The sequence below is a fragment of the Sarcophilus harrisii genome, chromosome 1 (assembly GCF_902635505.1).
Source record: "Sarcophilus harrisii chromosome 1, mSarHar1.11, whole genome shotgun sequence".
Lineage (NCBI taxonomy): Eukaryota > Metazoa > Chordata > Mammalia > Dasyuromorphia > Dasyuridae > Sarcophilus > Sarcophilus harrisii.
In genome coordinates, this window is record NC_045426.1 from 299,432,544 (window position 1) to 299,449,882 (window position 17,339).

Below are 17,339 nucleotides of genomic sequence, written 5' to 3' on the forward strand. Positions count from 1 at the left end.
GAAAGAAGGTAAAAATAACCTGAGAAGAAAAACAAAAAGCAAGGAAACAATAACAGAAAGAGTGTAAATGCTATGTTGTGGTCCACACTCATTTCCCAGTGTTCTTTCCACTGGATGTAGCTGGTTCTGTTCATTACAGATCAGTTGGAACTGATTTGGATCCTCTCATTGTTGAGGACAGCCATTTCCATCAGAATTGATCATCATATAGTATTGTTGTTGAAGTGTATAATGATCTCCTGGCCCTGCTCGTTTCACTCAGCATCAGTTCGTGTAAGTCTCTCCAGGCCTTTCTGAAATTATCCTGCTGGTCATTTCTTACAGAACAATAATATTCCATAACATTCATATACCACAATTTATTCAGCCATTTTCCAATTGATGGGTATCCATTCAGTTTCCAGTTTCTAGCCACTACAAAGAGGGCTGCCACAAACATTTTTGCATATATGGGTCCCTTTCCCTTCTTTACTATTTCTTTGGGATATAAGCCCAGTAGTAACACTTATAACTAATAACACTTATAACTAACTCTTTTAGGGCACTATGTCCCTTTCAGGATTTAGCCTGCCAGTTAATTTCCATGTCCCAATCTCATGGGGGTGGAGGGGAGTGCTCCTTTCTACTGGATAAATGTGAGTTGCACTGAGAAACTCATCTTTCATATGCTCTCCCAACTATTTCATATTTACCATTCCCACTGTCTATTGTATCCCTTCATTTTGTCTGTAATCTGTTCTCCTAAATAAATCTACCTTTTGGCAAAAAGAAAGGCCATTGTGAATTCTTCACATGACTGAACCCCAACTTTTGGTGCCTGCCATCATCTGGTGTCTACATCAGCCACATCATTTTGATACTGATCCCATATCATCAATGCCTAATAAAAATATCTGCTCCTGGAAGGTACTTATACATTTTAGTGGAAGCTGAAACTGTATATATGAAGCCACCTTCATAAAGCTGTTTGCTTCAGAAACTTAACTATATAATTAAAACTTATGGTTTCTCTTAGTCTTCAATCTCATTTCATAGCATTTTAAACTGTTGATTTTTTTTTTTCCATTTCTAACACTAAGGATCTAATTCAAACCTTTTTGATACATTTGTAAAATTACAAGTTTTAGGGAAGAGCTGGGAGAACAATTTATCCAAAGACAGTCTTCACCATGTATTCTTGGATCTAATGATTCTGATCTCCTTTTGATTCCACCAACAAAACACTCAACTCTGGACATTTTCTCTGTCTCCAATGCCTGGAATGCTTTTCCTCCTCATGTACAAATCCTGTCTTTCCTGGCTTTAAGTTCCAATTAAAATCCCATCTTCCAAAGAAAGACTTTCCAAATCTTTCTCAATTTTAGTACCTTACCTCTCAATTATTTCCTATTTATCCTGTATATAGTTCATTTTTATATATTTATTTATATATTGTCTATATATTTGTTGGTTGTCTCCCCCATCATATTGCGAACTGCTTGAGTAAAGAGATTGTCTTTTGCCTCTTTTGGCATCTTCTTACCACAGTGCCATATAGGCACTTTATAAATATTAAATTCAAAATGAACAAGAGTATCAGGCAACAATTATAAGACCACGTTACATTTTCATGTTATCTTTACCATAATTCTGGGAGGTGATACTATTATTTTCAGCGAAGTACAAGGAAACTGATACAGTCAGAAGTAATGTGGCCACACAGCTGCCAGAAGTCTGAGGCATTTGAACTCATTCTTTACCCACTCCAGGCTCAGCAGTATTATTCTATAGGCCAACCAATTACCTCAGTTGTTTTACTGAGACCTTTTTCTGCCCCCATAGGCTGGCACTTTTCATTAAGTTTGCCACTACTAAAGGACTGGATTTGTTTAGCTTGGACTTAGAGTAGACATGAGCTCTGTAATTAAATATATTATAGCTTCCCTTTTTCACAGGGGAACCAGACAATGAATGAATACAACAAATAACAAATCAGGAGGATTTCTTATGCCCAGGGCTGTTTGACATGCCAGTGATTCTTTGGGAATTAAATTTTAGCTGAATTCAGATGTCTTCATCTGCTGAAACTAGTCTTGACCAGCTCAGAAAGAAAATTAAAGATATTGGTCCCTGGCTTGTCTGAAACAGGGCTTCTTAAACTTTTCCCACCCACATGACCCCGAGAGTGTGTCTGTCTGTGTCTAAACATGTGTATATGTATATATAAAATAGGTATACAAATCACTCAATTTTTTCAACACCCATATTCAGTTATGACACCCTAATATATATGTATACAAATCAAACTCAGTTTTTCAAGCCCCACATTCAGTTACAACACCCAATATAAGGTTGTGAATTGTTTAAGAAACTGGGATCTAAAGAACATGTGACTTTGTTTTAATGCATTTATAGATGTCATTTCCTCAGATTTCTTTTCTCCTCCTCCCCTCCCACTTCCAAAGTTAGTTTCTGACATCCATAAATCCTAAAACACACACACAAAAGCTATGTTTTAACCCTTTACTGACTTCTAGGCAAACTGATCTTTTCTGAGTCCAAGTTAATAAACACCACTATGGCTTAGGCCCTTAGATTCTCTCCTATAGAGACAATGGTGTTCAATAAAATTCCTGTAGATGGTATTGGAGCCCCTGTTGTACTTTAACTAGGTAATCCTCTACCGGGATTTGGAACACTTCATACTTTTGGAATGTATCCATCTTTTGGATCAGAGAGAGAGTTTTATTAGGACAGAATATGCATGTGGTGTAAAGGGCTAAAACTCTTTAAAAAGTATGCTTGAATCAGGCTAATTACCTCTTGGATAATGATTCTATTAACATATGTTTGGAAAAATGGCCCTTCTTACTGTGCTGGCTCGATGTTTGGTGTATACAGATAATTGTAAGAAGAATTAGGGGGTGGAGTGAGAGAGGCAAGAGAACTTGCCACAGGACAAGGAGGAGAAAAGTGTGGTGATTCTGGACTCTAGAATCAAGGAGGGATCCTTGGCAAAACTCCTGGCAGTTTTGTCCATCTCCTTCACTTCTCCTCCTACAGACCAAAGACTTTTGCTTCTCCTGACTCTGGCTGATCCTGAGGCCTCCAGGGAGCCAGCTTGGACTTTACATGTGGAATCATTTCTAGTTAACTTGCCCAAATTCTCCTTGTCACCAGATTTTTTTTAAGATAACATTTAGTGCTGTAATCAAGCCAATTACAAATATAGGAAATAATAGTCCATTAATGAGAATCATAGAAGGAAATGTTGCTCTGCATGAGTGCTGTGCACATTTGATCTCAGTGCTGGGATTTGCCAATCTGCTTAGAGATTGCGGCTCCCAACAAAGACCTGCAGAAATTTTAGAGTTTAGAAAGATAGTCAAGCCCTAAAAGTTTTCCCCCCACTCTCAAAAAAATGTAGAATTTAGGGAAATTTTGTTTAGGTAGAAGGAAAACACTGTAAATGCTAAAATTGAAATATTTATTAAAAATAGAAAAAAATTAATGTTTAAAACTTCATGCAAGAGAAAGTTTAAAAAGAACAAGAAAAAAGAAAAAGCTTTCATCCAACATCACCAGATCATGCTAAACTTGGAAGCGACCCTTCTTCAGCTGCTTTTCCTCAGTCTCTGGGTGGGCAACAGCTGTCTTTCCGGTGGTGGCAGGTATCTTCCTCAGATGAGTGAAGATGAGGATTTATGGAAATTAAAAACTTTAGGTGAAATGTTTTCAGGAAAAGAAGAGAAGAGAGAAATAAGGAAAAGGCAGAGATAAAACATTAAAAATTCTGGTGATGGGAAATCTAAGGTGGATTTCCTTTTAGACATGAGGATGAGAATATCATATCGAGATAATCAGAAATCCATCTCACAGGAAGACAGATTCTATAGGAGATAAAGATGAAAAAAAGATAACTGACCTTCAAAACATCCCAGCAAATGGTCACATAAAGAAAATAAAAGCTCCTCACAGGAAAGGTAAGAAAAGGAAAGAGAAAGTGGGCATCACATCATTTAACAGAATGAAGTAGGTCAGGGTAAAAGAGGAGAGGGTAAAAGAGACAGAAGAGGAAGAATGAGAGAAGAGAAGCTATGTTAGGTGTTAGAGAAAGGGATTAGGGGGAACAGAGGGGATGCTGCAGGCCAGCCCTATATCGCATAAAGATTACATCCCAACTCTCCAGCCTTAATCTTCTATTGAGCTGAAGGAGGATCTCCCCCAAAACCTGCTTCCCCTCAGGATTGTAAGAATATAGAAGTATACCAGAATCTGAATAGGAATGACGAAGTCACATGTTGTGACAAAGTCACAAACCAAAGGATAAAAAGACTAATGAAATTGTGTCTCTGAAATGGTTGGAAATAGAAATGATTATCCGACTCAGAGAAATTAATACAATAGTATGAAAGCTCAGCATATAAACATTATCACTTGTCTGGGAGATCAAGATGGGCAGCAATATGGACAAAACATAAATAATAAAGATTATGTGGAAGATGACCTCAGGGATGATCTCAGGAATGTCCTGGAGACAATGAAGCAGTCCTTCCTTCCAGGGAAAGTAAAAACTCTGATGACCAAGATTCGTGTCAAGGATGAAGCATCTTCCAGTACAACTGGATCCTTCACCTGAAGGTCAACCTGCTCCTCAATGGACAATTAAAAAATTGGTGATTTGGGGTTGTCCAGAGAATATATAGCTTTAATGCTGGTGGTGTTGACTCTATAGTACTGGGGCCCAAAGCTGTTACTAAGAAATACAGAATATTCCACTGCAACAATCATGGAGTCAATAGGCCGTGTATTGCGGAGCTGTTAACTTAGAAATTCCTGTTTCCAAGGAAATCAGAGATTGACCAGATCAACCAAGTTTTTAAGGACCTGGGAACTCCTAGTAAGATTTGTCCTGGTCACAGTGCCATTCCAGCAAGGATGAAAATGAGTTTTACAAACATCTCCATGATAACTTGCAGAAAAGATTTAGGGTCCTCCTGAGCTTCAACCTGTTTATAAAAAAAAAAAAAAAAAAAAAAAAAAAAAAAAAGTTGTCCTACTTCTTGACTAGAAGAGCAATGTAGAAGATCGGTTGAAGCACAAGTACTTCTGAGAAATCCTACTTTCCTTTGACTCTTCCTTGTTTCCTATATAGGCCAACTAAAAGTGAGCAGCTTCCCCCCCCCCCCCCCCCCCCCCCCCCCCCCCCCCCCCCCATCCCTCCTCAGGCTCTAATTATTCACTTAGAAAAGCAAAGCTTGAGAGATTATAAAACATGAAATTCTTATGACAAGACTGAACCTTTCACTCCACTCTCCAGAAGGAAGACTTGGTTACAACCAGTTGGGAGAAGAAGACTTCATTGATACCTGCTTCCATTCACCTCCACCAATGAAGGAGCATCTAGGGCTGGCCCAAACACTACCCTCAAATTTTAAATTCCCAAGAAAAGTATTAAATAGAGAAAACCCAGACCAACCTGTAGCCTAACCATGACTTTGATGACATGTGGATATTTGGGTTTAGAGGCACTGGAGGACATAAAAGTGTATGTAATGCCTTTTGGGGCTCCCAATCTCTCGTCAATTCTGTGTTTATTTTCTAACTTCCTCTCTCAGGCACTACGTCCTGTACTGTGGTCCCTATCTGTTGCTCCAGTCTTGTCATAAGAATTTCATGTTTTATAATCTCTCAAGCTTTGCTTTTCTAAGTGAATAATTAGAGTCACTCTCTGGGAAAAGGGCAAAGAGCCTAGTTTTGATGCAGATTCTGTACAAAGTTGAACATTCATGCAAATTTGGCCACAGTGAAGTTATTGTATGTTTAGATGATCATGAATTTTAAAATGTAAAGAAGCTTAATCCTCATCAGAAGTTTGGGTTGCAGTCTGGGTGGCGGCAGACACTCGGGTTGCAGTGGAAGCTTGGGTTGCAGTCTGGGTGGCGGCAGAAACTCGGGTTGCAGTGGAAGCTCGGGTTGCAGTGGAAGCTCGGGTTGCAGTGGAAGCTCGGGTTGCAGTCCTCATCATGAAAGAGGTGTGCTCACCAACTCTAAAAGGTAGCCACAAATTCATGTCCTCTATGGTCATCATTATGATCCCAGTAGCTACAGTACAGAGGCCAAAAGAAAGACAAAGTGGTCCCCACATAAAATATTCATAAATGTAGCTAGTGGCAAAAAATAATGCAATAAGTGATCCACTTATAAACGCTATTCCTCCCACTAAGATCATGACTAGGGAGGTTTGGTGTCGGGTCCAGAAATTTTCTTGTGATCTCTGAGAAGTGAGCAGTGAAGCCTCAGTGACTTCCATTCTTCTTTCAACCTTGTCTTCCTAAAAACAGGATGTACTTTATGCCTGGGGAAAGAAAGTGTAAGAAGTCATGATTTTTTGTCTAGAGCTAGATGAGATTTTTCCTTCCCCCACCCCCACCCCCCAAGCAATTAGAGTCAAATGACTTGTCCAGGGTCACGGAATTAGGAAGTGTCAAGTGTCTTAAGTCACATTTGAACTCAGGTTCTCCTGACTTCAGGGCTGGTGCTCTATCCCACTGTGCCACCTAGCAACCCCTGCATTATTCTTTTTGCTAGAAGACATTAATTACATTCAAGTTGGATTATAATGAAATCAATCAGATTGTCCTATCCCATCTACCATTTTTTCTTGAACTGTGGCACCAAGAAATTGTTTTCAGAGTTTAGAGAAGATTTCTGATGATAAAAATAGAAAGTTGCACATTGATAAATATCTATCTCACTAGTTTTCCCTAAAACAGTATCTTTAATTGTTTTGGGGGGAGAACTACTCTCAATGAAGTTATTCAAGTGGATACTTTTATAAACATGGCGACCGTTTAATTATTGTCTATTAATACAGTTGAAAGAGAGGGGACGGTTTGATCCTTTTATCTTAACTAATGTAATTATAAAATATAAGCATTAAGTCTATTTTAATATTTAGTCCTCTTAAATATGACTTTCTGATAGAAAGAAGACCCTATCATTAGACAGAAAAATGATTCTGTACTCCCAGATTGACTCTAAAACGACATAGTCTATTCAATCTACTCAGGCAGGGCTTGGGTTCTATTTCAAGTAAGGATCTCTTGCCTGATTAAAGTGCTCAAATACTCTCAAGTGGCTTAGTTTTACCTCCCAAAATGATTTCTTGGCATTTTTTAAAAACATTACCATATACTCATCAATTCTATCTATATTTTAAGTCTAGGGTTTTCAAAATCCTTTTTGATCAATAAGTGTTACTTCTTGGCTTTTGGGCCATTATATATGGTGTGTAGATAAATTTTTGGACAATGTATAATGCAGTCAACAATTTCTTCCATTATAGCTTATTTCTGAAGTTTGTCAGAAATCAGCTTCATTATTTAACATCTTGAGAATCAGGCAGCTCATCATAAAGAAGTGAGAAAGAGGGCCATGGAAATCTGGTACTAACTTGCCAATTGATGATATTCTTAGGATCATGTTCTACTAAAACCAGTGGTGGTACAATTTCAGGATCATAGCTAAGATCTACTACAATCATACAGTTCCATGATCTCCAATCATGATGAAAACACTTTTAAGGGAAAGTATACTAAATTAATTTAGCTGTACAGAATGAAGATTAAAATAAAATAAAGATAGAATAATTGATGGGAAAGCTAAACAAAAAAAAAAAATGGAATCTAAGAAATTAATTAGAAGGTGAAGGCATACTATGCAGGAAAAAAACCCTAAACATTTCTCTCACAATTTGAAGTTTCCTGGGGGAAAAGATTCCTTTTAATACCCTAAAGTGTGCTTTCTATTCACCTGTAACAGAGCTGGCACCAGCTTATCACAGAAGTACAAAAATGGACATGCAAAAATATTCTTGGCTACTAATAAAGGAGGAAGCTCTTTTATATCTTGAAATAGGTTTCAAGTCAGGACTTCTAACCCAAAATGAAGGTTAGGGAATAGATATCAAAGACCCCCTTGGATGAAGAAGATATGATCAAATGGTTTCCTTTAGTGAATTGAAGCAATCTGGACATCAATTTAAAATACTTCACAGCTAATATTTTCTAAGGATTTACTAGAAGTGGATTCCTGAACTCAGCAACAAAGGATACTTTGAACCCCAGGATTCTAGCAGTTTCCAAGGTTTGATAGTCCTGGAGCTAAGTTTTCATCTTTATGGATTTAAGAAGGAAGGAGGTATAAGTGGGAGAAAAATCACCAAACAAAAACATGGAAATTATTTGAAAGCACCTGAACTTTCTGTAATCAACAAGTTTTTTTTTTTAATTTAAATAGTATTCAATTTTTTCCATTTATAAGTAAAAATAGTTTTCAACATTTATTTTATTTTTTAAAGATTTGAGTTCCACAAACAATTCTCAGATGAAGAAATTGAAACTATTTCTAGCCATACGAAAAGATGCTCCAAATCATAATTAATCAGAGAAATACAAATTAAGACAACTCTGAGATACCACTACATAGCTAGAATGACAGGGAAAGATAATGCGGAATGTGGGAGGGGATGTGGGAAAACTGGGACACTGATACATAGTTGGTGGAATTGTGAATACATCCAGCCATTCTGGAGAGCAATTTAGAACTATGCTCAAAAAGTTATCAAACTGTGATAAACCCTTTGATCTAGCAGTGCTACTACTGGGCTTATACCCCAAAGAGATCTTAAAGAAGGGAAAGGGTCCTGTATATGCACGAATGTTTGTGGCAGCCCTTTTTGTAGTGGCCAGAAAATGGAAACTGAGTGGATGCCCATCGACTGGAGAATGGTTGGGTAAGTTGTAGTATATGAATATTATGGAATATTATTTTTCTGTAAGAAATGACCAACAGGATGATTTCAGAAAGGCCTGGAGAGACTTGCATGAACTCATGCTGAGTGAAATGAGCAGGACCAGCAGATCATTATATACTTCAACAACAGTACTATATGATGATCAATTCTGATGGACGTGACCCTCTTCAGCAATGAGATGAACCAAATCAGTTCCAATAGAGCAGTAATGAATTGAACCAGCTACACCCAGCTAAAGAACTCTGGGAGATGATTATGAACCACTACATAGAATTCCCAATCCCTCTATTTTTGTCTGCCTACGTTTTTTATTTCCTTCACAGGTTAATTATATACTATTTCAAAGTCCAATTCTTTTTGTACAGCAAAATAACTGTATGGACATGTATACATATATTGTATTTAACTTATACTTTAATGTGTTTAACATGTATTAGTCAACCTGCCATCTGGGGGAAGGGGTGGAGGGAAGGAGGGGAAAAGTTGGAACAAAAGGTTTTGCAATTGTCAATGCTGAAAAATTACCCAGGCATATATCTTGTAAATAAAAAGCTATAATAAAAAAAAAATTGAGTTCCAGATTCTTCTACTTCCATGGCTCTTCTCTTCCTTCCTCAAGATGGCAAGCAATATGATATAGGCATGTGCAACCATGTTAAACATATCTCCACATTATTCATGTTTTCAAAGAAACAGAAAAAGAAGGAAATATCATAAAAGAAAAAAAAAATACCAAAAAGTATGCTTCAGTCTGTAGTCAAACACCATACTTCTCTCTCTGGATGTAGAGAACATTTTCCATCAAGAGTTTTGTAATTTTCTTACATTTAGTTATTTATTTCTAGTAAGCTATGTAAATAATAGTTTATCATTTTACAATGTTACTATTACTATATACAATGTTCTCCTGGTTCTCCTCACTTCACTCAGGATCAGTTCAAGTAAGTCTTTTCAGGTTTTTCTGAATCTAGCCTGCTCATCATTTCTTATAGCAATGATTCTCAAACTTTTGTTCTCAGTATCTTTATACTATTAAAAAAAGTTTTGAGGATATGTCCAAAGAGTTCTCATAGATTTTATTTGTAGATGTTTTTCATTTTAGAAATAAAAACTAATTTTGAATCTGTAGACCCTCTGAAAGGGTTTCAGGAACTCCCAGAAAATTCTGGACTACTCTGGGTACTTTGACAACCACTGTGACTTACATGGCACAATAGCATTCCATTACATTTATATACCACAGCTTGTCTAGCCATTCCTTAATTGATGGGCATTCTCTCAAATTTCATTTCTTTGCTACCACAAAAAGAGATGCTATAAATATTTTTGTAGATGTAATCTTTTCATTTTTTTATGATCTCTGAGATACAGTAGTATATTTGAGATACAGTGGTACTGCTGAATCAATGGTTTAACCAGCAGAAACCTAATTTCTTCTAACATTCTAACTTAATTATTACCTCCTTCTAATCTTCCATAAACCAGTTACAGTGAAGAAGTAGGAAAGGCACTCTAGCATTCTGTTTTTCTTAGAAGTTTCTAAACCTTTTGAGAATTTATTTTGATTTGACTTTGACATATTAGTTTTTTCTAGTACCCCAATCCAGAGTATCTCCCAATCTAAACTAGTCCTATAACAGAGAGCCTTATTTCAGACTTGCTACTTAGGCTCCTAAGTAACTTCAGTATAAGAGCCCTAGCCCTGGAAGTTCAAATGTGACCTTAGGACTGTCACTTAATCTCCAACTATCTCAGTTTCTTCATCTATAAAGTGGGGATAATAACAACTACCTCTACAATTGTTGTGAATATACATATTGTCAAGTCATTTTTCAGTCACATCTAAGTCTTTGTGAGTCCATATGGGAGTTTCTTGGCAAAGTTTTTTTGTCATTTTCTTCTCCAGCTCATGTACAAATAAGGAAACTGAAGACAAGGTTAAGTGATTTGCCCAGAGTTACACAGCTAGACAGCTAGATTTGAACTTGGGAAGATGAATTTTTTTTTTTTTTTTTTTTTGCTGAGGCAATTGGAGTTAAGTGACTTGCCCAGTGTTAAATGTCTGAGATCAGATTTGAACTCAGGTCCTCCTGAATTCAGGGCTGGTGCTCTACCCACTGTGCCAGCTAGCTACCTGAATATACATGAGATAAAGTGTAAAGTGCCTTGAAAACTTTTGATTGAGATATGTGCCACTTTATGTGCTATTTACTTCGTTTTCATAGTCTACTGGAATTGTTTACTTTTTAAGAATTTTATTTTTTTTAAGTACCAGTTAGTGTCCTTTCTTCAAATCAAGAATTAATGACATCTGTATTATGAGATAGCTAAAGCAGTCATTCCCAGTTGATTTAAAGTCAGTGTGAGAACAATTTATTTTTGTCTGAATCATTTACAAGAAGAATGAGATTATTATTCAGGCAGAAAATAAAACAATGGTACCATAATCCATTTTATGCCAAAGCTGCAAGTAAGTTCAACCTAAAAGCAGCTAAAAAAAAATTTTTTTTTAAAATGCATGCTTCTGGGGTGGGAGAAAGGAGCAGAAAAACACAGGAGAAACAAGGTGTTCATTTATGAAAGAATCTCAAGTGTTACTTACCTGGCTTATTTTCTGGAGGTGACTGGGTGACAAAAAGTCAGGGATTTGAGAGAGCAACCAGGTATCTAGTGAAACAACCAGCCACTCTAGCCCCCCCCAAAAAGCTCCTCTCTTTAGTAAATTTTGCATCGGCCTACTTCTTTTATAGGAGACAAAATCGTGATTAGATAATTGGAATATCATGGATTCTCAGGTGGAAGATGTTTGCATTTCTGGAAAGAACAAGTGGATATTTTTCTGAATTAAGCCAATGATTTAGTCCTTCAGCTGGCAACTTATGAAGGAACTCTTCTCAAAAGTAGTTATAAACAAACATGTCACATTTCTAATTGGCAACTGATTGTGAAAGAATTTATGAATAAAATAACAAATTGATAAACCCCTTTAAGCAGCTGCATTGGATTTCATAAAGAACTAAAGGTGTTCATTAAATGTTGGGGGCAGAAAGAAAAAGCTGTCAAACAAAACTATTGTCATAGGCTTTCCTAACTCTTTGCATTAACACCTGCATGGTATATTTCCTGCATCACTTTCTATTGTAGTTACTTTTTTACATTCAATTTTATTCTATTTGCAATACTGAACTCTCTCCCCCATCCACTGAGTAAGAGGCTAAAGAGGGGGGACACCTAATCCTGTTGCAAATATGTATATTTATCCAAATTCCTACATTCCTACATTAGCCATGTCAAGGAAAGATTGCAAAATGGAGGGAGGGAGGGAGGGAGGAAGGAAGGAAGGAAGGAAGGAAGGAAGGAAGGAAGGAAGGAAGGAAGGAAGGAAGGAAGGAAGGAAGGAAGGAAGGAAGGAAGGAAGGAAGGAATATACAAGAAAGGGCAGCTAAATGATACAGTGGATAGAGAGCATCAGCCCTGAAGTCAGAAGGACCAAAATTCCATTCCAGCCTTAGACACTTAACACTTATTAGCTGTGTAATACTGGGCAAATCATTTAACCACAGTTGCCTTGCCAACAAAAAATAAAAAAATTCAGAAAATATACAAAGAGAGACAGAGTAGGATAGATAGAAAGAGGATAGAGGGAAACCAATAGTAATCATTACTGTGAAAAAAAGGTATACCAAGTTTCTATAACAAAATCCTCATTTCTCAAACACACAGAGAACTGAGTTAAATTTATAGAATAAGAGCCCTTCCTCGATTGACAAATGGTCAAAGGATATAAAGAGGCAGTTTTCAGGCAAAGTAATCAAAGCTATCAATAATCATATGAAAAATACTCTGAGAGGCCTGGAGAGACTGATGCTAAGTGAAATGAGCAGAACCAGGAGATTATTGCACATGGCAACAGCAATGATCAATTCTGATGAATGTGAGATGATTTAGGCCATTTCCAATGATCTTGTGATGAAGATAGCCATCTACATGCAGAGAGAGACTGTGGGAATTGAGTGTGGATCACAACATAGCATTTTCAGTTCTTTTGTTGTTGTTTGCTTGCATCTTATTTTCTTTCTTTTTTCCTTTTTGATCTGATTTTTCTTGTGCAACAGGACAATTGTATAAATATGTATGCCTATATTGAATTTACATATATTTTTACCATGTTTAACATATGTTGGATTATTTGTCATCTAAGGGAGTGAATGGGAGAAGGGGAAGCAAATCTGAAACACAAGATTTTGCAAGGTTCAATCGTGAAAAATTACCCTTGCATATGTTTTGAAAATAAAAAGCTTCAATAAAAATTTTTTTTAAAGAGGAAAATACTCTAAGTCACTATTGATTAAAGAAATGCGCATCAAAACAATTCTAAAGTACCATTTCACTTTTATCAGATGAATGACTAATATATGCAAGAAAAGGAAAATGACATGTTGGAGATTAGGAAAATTGGGGTATTAATGGATTGTTGATGAAGTTGTATACTGAGTTGACCATTCTGAAAAGCAACCTGCAGTGTGTCCAAAGAGTATAAAGCCATGCATACTACTACTAGGTCTTTATCCCAAAGAGATTAAAAAAAAAAAAAAACTTTTTAGTAGTGGCAAAAAAAAAGAAAAGAAAGAAAAAGAAAACTAAAGAAATGTCTTATCAATTGGGGGATGACTGAACAAGATTGTGATGGAATTCTATTGTACTATAATAAATGACAAGCAGTAAAAGAAGGTGGTCTAGTTGTACCAAATCTAAAACCAAATGCTATAAAGTAGCAATCATCAAAACAATTTGGTGAATCAATAGAATAAATTAGGTATACGAGATATAGGAGGGTAATCTATTTGATAAGTAAGCCTAAAGACTCCAGCTTCTGGGCTAGGAACTCACATTTGACAAAAATTGCTGGGAAAACTGGAAAATAATGTCAGAAACTTGACAGAGACCTAGATCTCACACTCCATACCAAAATAAAATCAAAATGGGTACATGATTTAGATGTAAAGGGTAATACTATAAGCAAATTAGGAGAGCAAAGAATAGTTTACTTATCACATCTTTGGAGAAGGATGAATTTATGGCCAAAGAATTAAAGGACATTATAAAATGCAAAATGGATAACTTTGATTACATTAAATTAAGTTTTTGTACAAACAAAACCAATACATACAAGATTAGAAAGGAAGCACAAAGCTGGGGGGGAAAATTTTATAGACAGTATTTCTAATAAAGGCCTCATTTCTAAAATACAGACGAGAACTGATTCAGCTTTATAAGAATACAAGTCATTCCCTAATTGATAAATGGTCAAAGGATATAAACAGGCAATGTTCTAATGAAGAAATTATAGCTATCTATAGTCATATGAAAATATATTCTAAATCAAAGCTATTTATAGTTACATAAAAATGTTCTAAATCCCTATTGATTAGAGAAATGCACACTAAAACAACTCTGAGGTATCACCTCATATTTATCAGATTGGGTAATATGATAGAAAAGGAAAATTATAAATGTTGGAAAAGATGTGGGAATATTTGAACACTAATGCATTGTTGGAAGAGTTGTGACCTGATGCAAGCATTCTGCTTTGCAACTATGTCCTAAGGGCTATAAAACTGCAAAACTTTTGATCCAGAAAAAGCACTACTAGGTTTGTATCCGAAAGAAATCATAAAAAAGGGAAAAGGACCCACATATACAAAAATATTTAGGGTAGCTTTTTGTGGTGGCAAAGAATTAGAAATAAGTTGTGGTATATGAATGTAACACAATAGTATTGTTCTAGAAGAAATGATGAGGAGGTGGAATCCAGAAAAAACTAGACCTACATGAACTGATGCTGAATAAAGTGAACAAAACCAGACCACTGTACATTCTAACAGCAATATTATGTGATTATTGTGATAAGACTTGGTTCTTCTTAGTAATACTATGATTCAAGAAAATTCCAAAAGATTCGTGATGAAAAATGCCATCCATATCCAGAGAAAGAATTATGGAGTGTGAATGCAGATCAAAACATACTTTTTAATACATCACTTTTTAATTTTTGTTTTCCTCATGGTTTTCCCCTTTTGGTCTGATTCTTCTTTTATAAGTAATTGGACATATTGTACATGATTGTTCATGCATAACCTATATCAGATTGCTTATCTTGAGAAGAGGGGAGGGAAGGAACAAAGGAGAAAAAAATTGGAATCCAAAATTTTAGAAAAAATGAATATTGCAATACTACTACTTGGCATGTATCCCAAAAGATATTTTTTTTTAAAAAAAGGAAAAGGACCAATATGAACCAAAAATTTTATAGCAACTCTTTTCTCAGGGCAAAGAACTGGAATGTCCACCAATTGAGGAATGGCTGGATAAATTATGATATGTAATTGTGATGGAATACTTTTGTTTCAGAAGAAATAAGTAAGTGGAATTCAGAAAAATCTGGATTTACATGAACTGATGCTGAATAAAGTGAACAGAACCAGGAGACCACTGTACAGAAGAACAGCATTATATGATTGACTGTAATAAACTTGGTTCTTCTCAGTAATACTATGATCCAAGAAAATTCCAAGACTAGTGATGGAAAATGCCATCTATCCTCTCAAAAAAATCTGGAAAGTCCTCCATGAGCTCATGCAAAATGAAACATGCTGTATATAAAGCAGTAGCAATGTTGCAGTATGATCAGCTGCAAAAAAACTGCTATTCTCAGCAATACAATACAAAGACTACTCTGAAGGACTACCCATACTCAGAGAAAGAACTGATTGTGATTGAATGCAGATTAAAGCATACTTTTGTAACTATTTTTTAAAGGGTTTTTGAGGGGAGAAATCAATGTTTTCTTTTACACTATGACTTTTAGGGAAATGTTTTGCATAATTTTACATGTGCCTTCTCAATATGGAGGAGGAAGTAGGGAGGAAGAGAGAAAATCTAGAATTCAAAGTTTTGAAAAACAAATGTTAAAATTCTTTTACCTGCAACTGAGAAAAATTAAATATTCAGGTCTTTAAGAAGAAAAGAAAAAATGAATGTTAAAAAGTATCTTCACATGTAATTGGAAAAAAGCAAAATACTGTTAAGTGAGGGGAAAAACTAATGAGCAGGATGCTCTCCAAAAAAATCTTAGACCTACTTATACTGAAGCTTGGTGAAATGAGCAGAACCAGAACACCCCTGTGTATACATAGTAATAGCAGTATTGTATGATGTTTTACCATGAATAACTTGTTCTCAGTAAATACATGATCCAAAACAATTCTAAAGGATTTATAATGAAAAATGCTGTCCATCTCTAGAGAAAGAACTGGTGGAGACTGAATGCAAATCCAAGATACATTTTCATTTTTATAAGGGTTTTTAAAGTCTGTTTTGTTTCATAGCCTGATTTATATGGAAATGTATTTTGCACACGACTACACATGTATAGCCTGTCAAATTGTTTGCCTTCTAAATGGGAGGGGGGGAAGAGATGGGAAGCAGAAAATTTGGTGAATTTGGTGTTCTAATTCTAGGGACGGGGGTAGGTGGATAGGGTGACTATTTTCCTCATTTCAATCAATTTGATCCTTGAATTTTCTATTTTAGAACAGTTGTCCCATCATTTCTGACCTGCACTGGTGAGGAATCAAACAAAATGTATGAAATGAATATCTAGGCCACTACTTCATCCCATGCCTTTTATCCCCAGGATGATTTTAAAATTTAGGATACACACTACAATTATAATACAAGGCAGGCTATAGTAAATGCCAAGCATCAAATGGTACCACCTAGAAAACAATATTCGAGCATCCCCTACACGCAAAGGAACAATGGATCAGAACATGATACAACTGGCCATATCAAGAAATCACCGAGTTCAACTGCCAGCTCTGTCCCTATGTCAATGTATCATGGAAAAGTCCCTTGACTTTCTCATAAAAACTTATATGCCCATATTGCTTTTCTAGATAGAATGGAAGTTTTCCAAGGGCAAACAGCTTGTCTTTATTTTTCCCTTCCTTAGTACACTGTAATATTCTTCTCTAAAATGTGATATTCTCTTGTTGGAGTTTTCTTGGGCTCTCTGGAGACAGCCTTCCTTTCAGTTCAGTAATCACCCCAAATGAAGTCAGGGATTAAAGTCCAAATCCTTTATTGTCACTTTCAAAGTCTTGTCTCCTTTCCTGCCGCCCAGTTAGCTTTCTTAGAGGCCCTCTGTAGCCTTGGTTCCAAGAGCTTGAGCTCTGGCTTCTGAATCTCCCCGACGTCCAAGGGTTTATGCTTCAGCCCGCAGCCACCATTTCTCTGGTTTTCTCTAGTTCTCATTCTGGTTGAGCTCGTCCCAGCTTATATCCTCTCTCATCATAATTGTGAATCTTGTGGAACTATAGTAAGTACTAAATACATGTACTGAACTGTTAAACACTATGCTAAACAACCTTTGTCTCTATCAATTCAAGTTCTGGCCCATAACAATGCACACTGGGTTTTATAGCTAGCTCCTTTTTTGGCTTTTGCCGCCTATAATTTTTGGTATTTCTATTGTTATTCT

General features: G+C 36.1%; 1 long non-coding RNA gene across 1 annotated transcript; it reads right to left on the minus strand.

The window, feature by feature from the left end:
• Nucleotides 1-3,497: 3,497 nt before the first annotated feature.
• LOC116420175 lies at nt 3,498-11,527 on the minus strand. Its single transcript, XR_004230451.1, has 3 exons — nt 11,400-11,527; nt 5,459-6,337; nt 3,498-4,988 (listed from the first exon to the last, which is right to left on the minus strand). It is a non-coding gene; the product is annotated as an uncharacterized LOC116420175 (long non-coding RNA).
• Nucleotides 11,528-17,339: the final 5,812 nt, after the last annotated feature.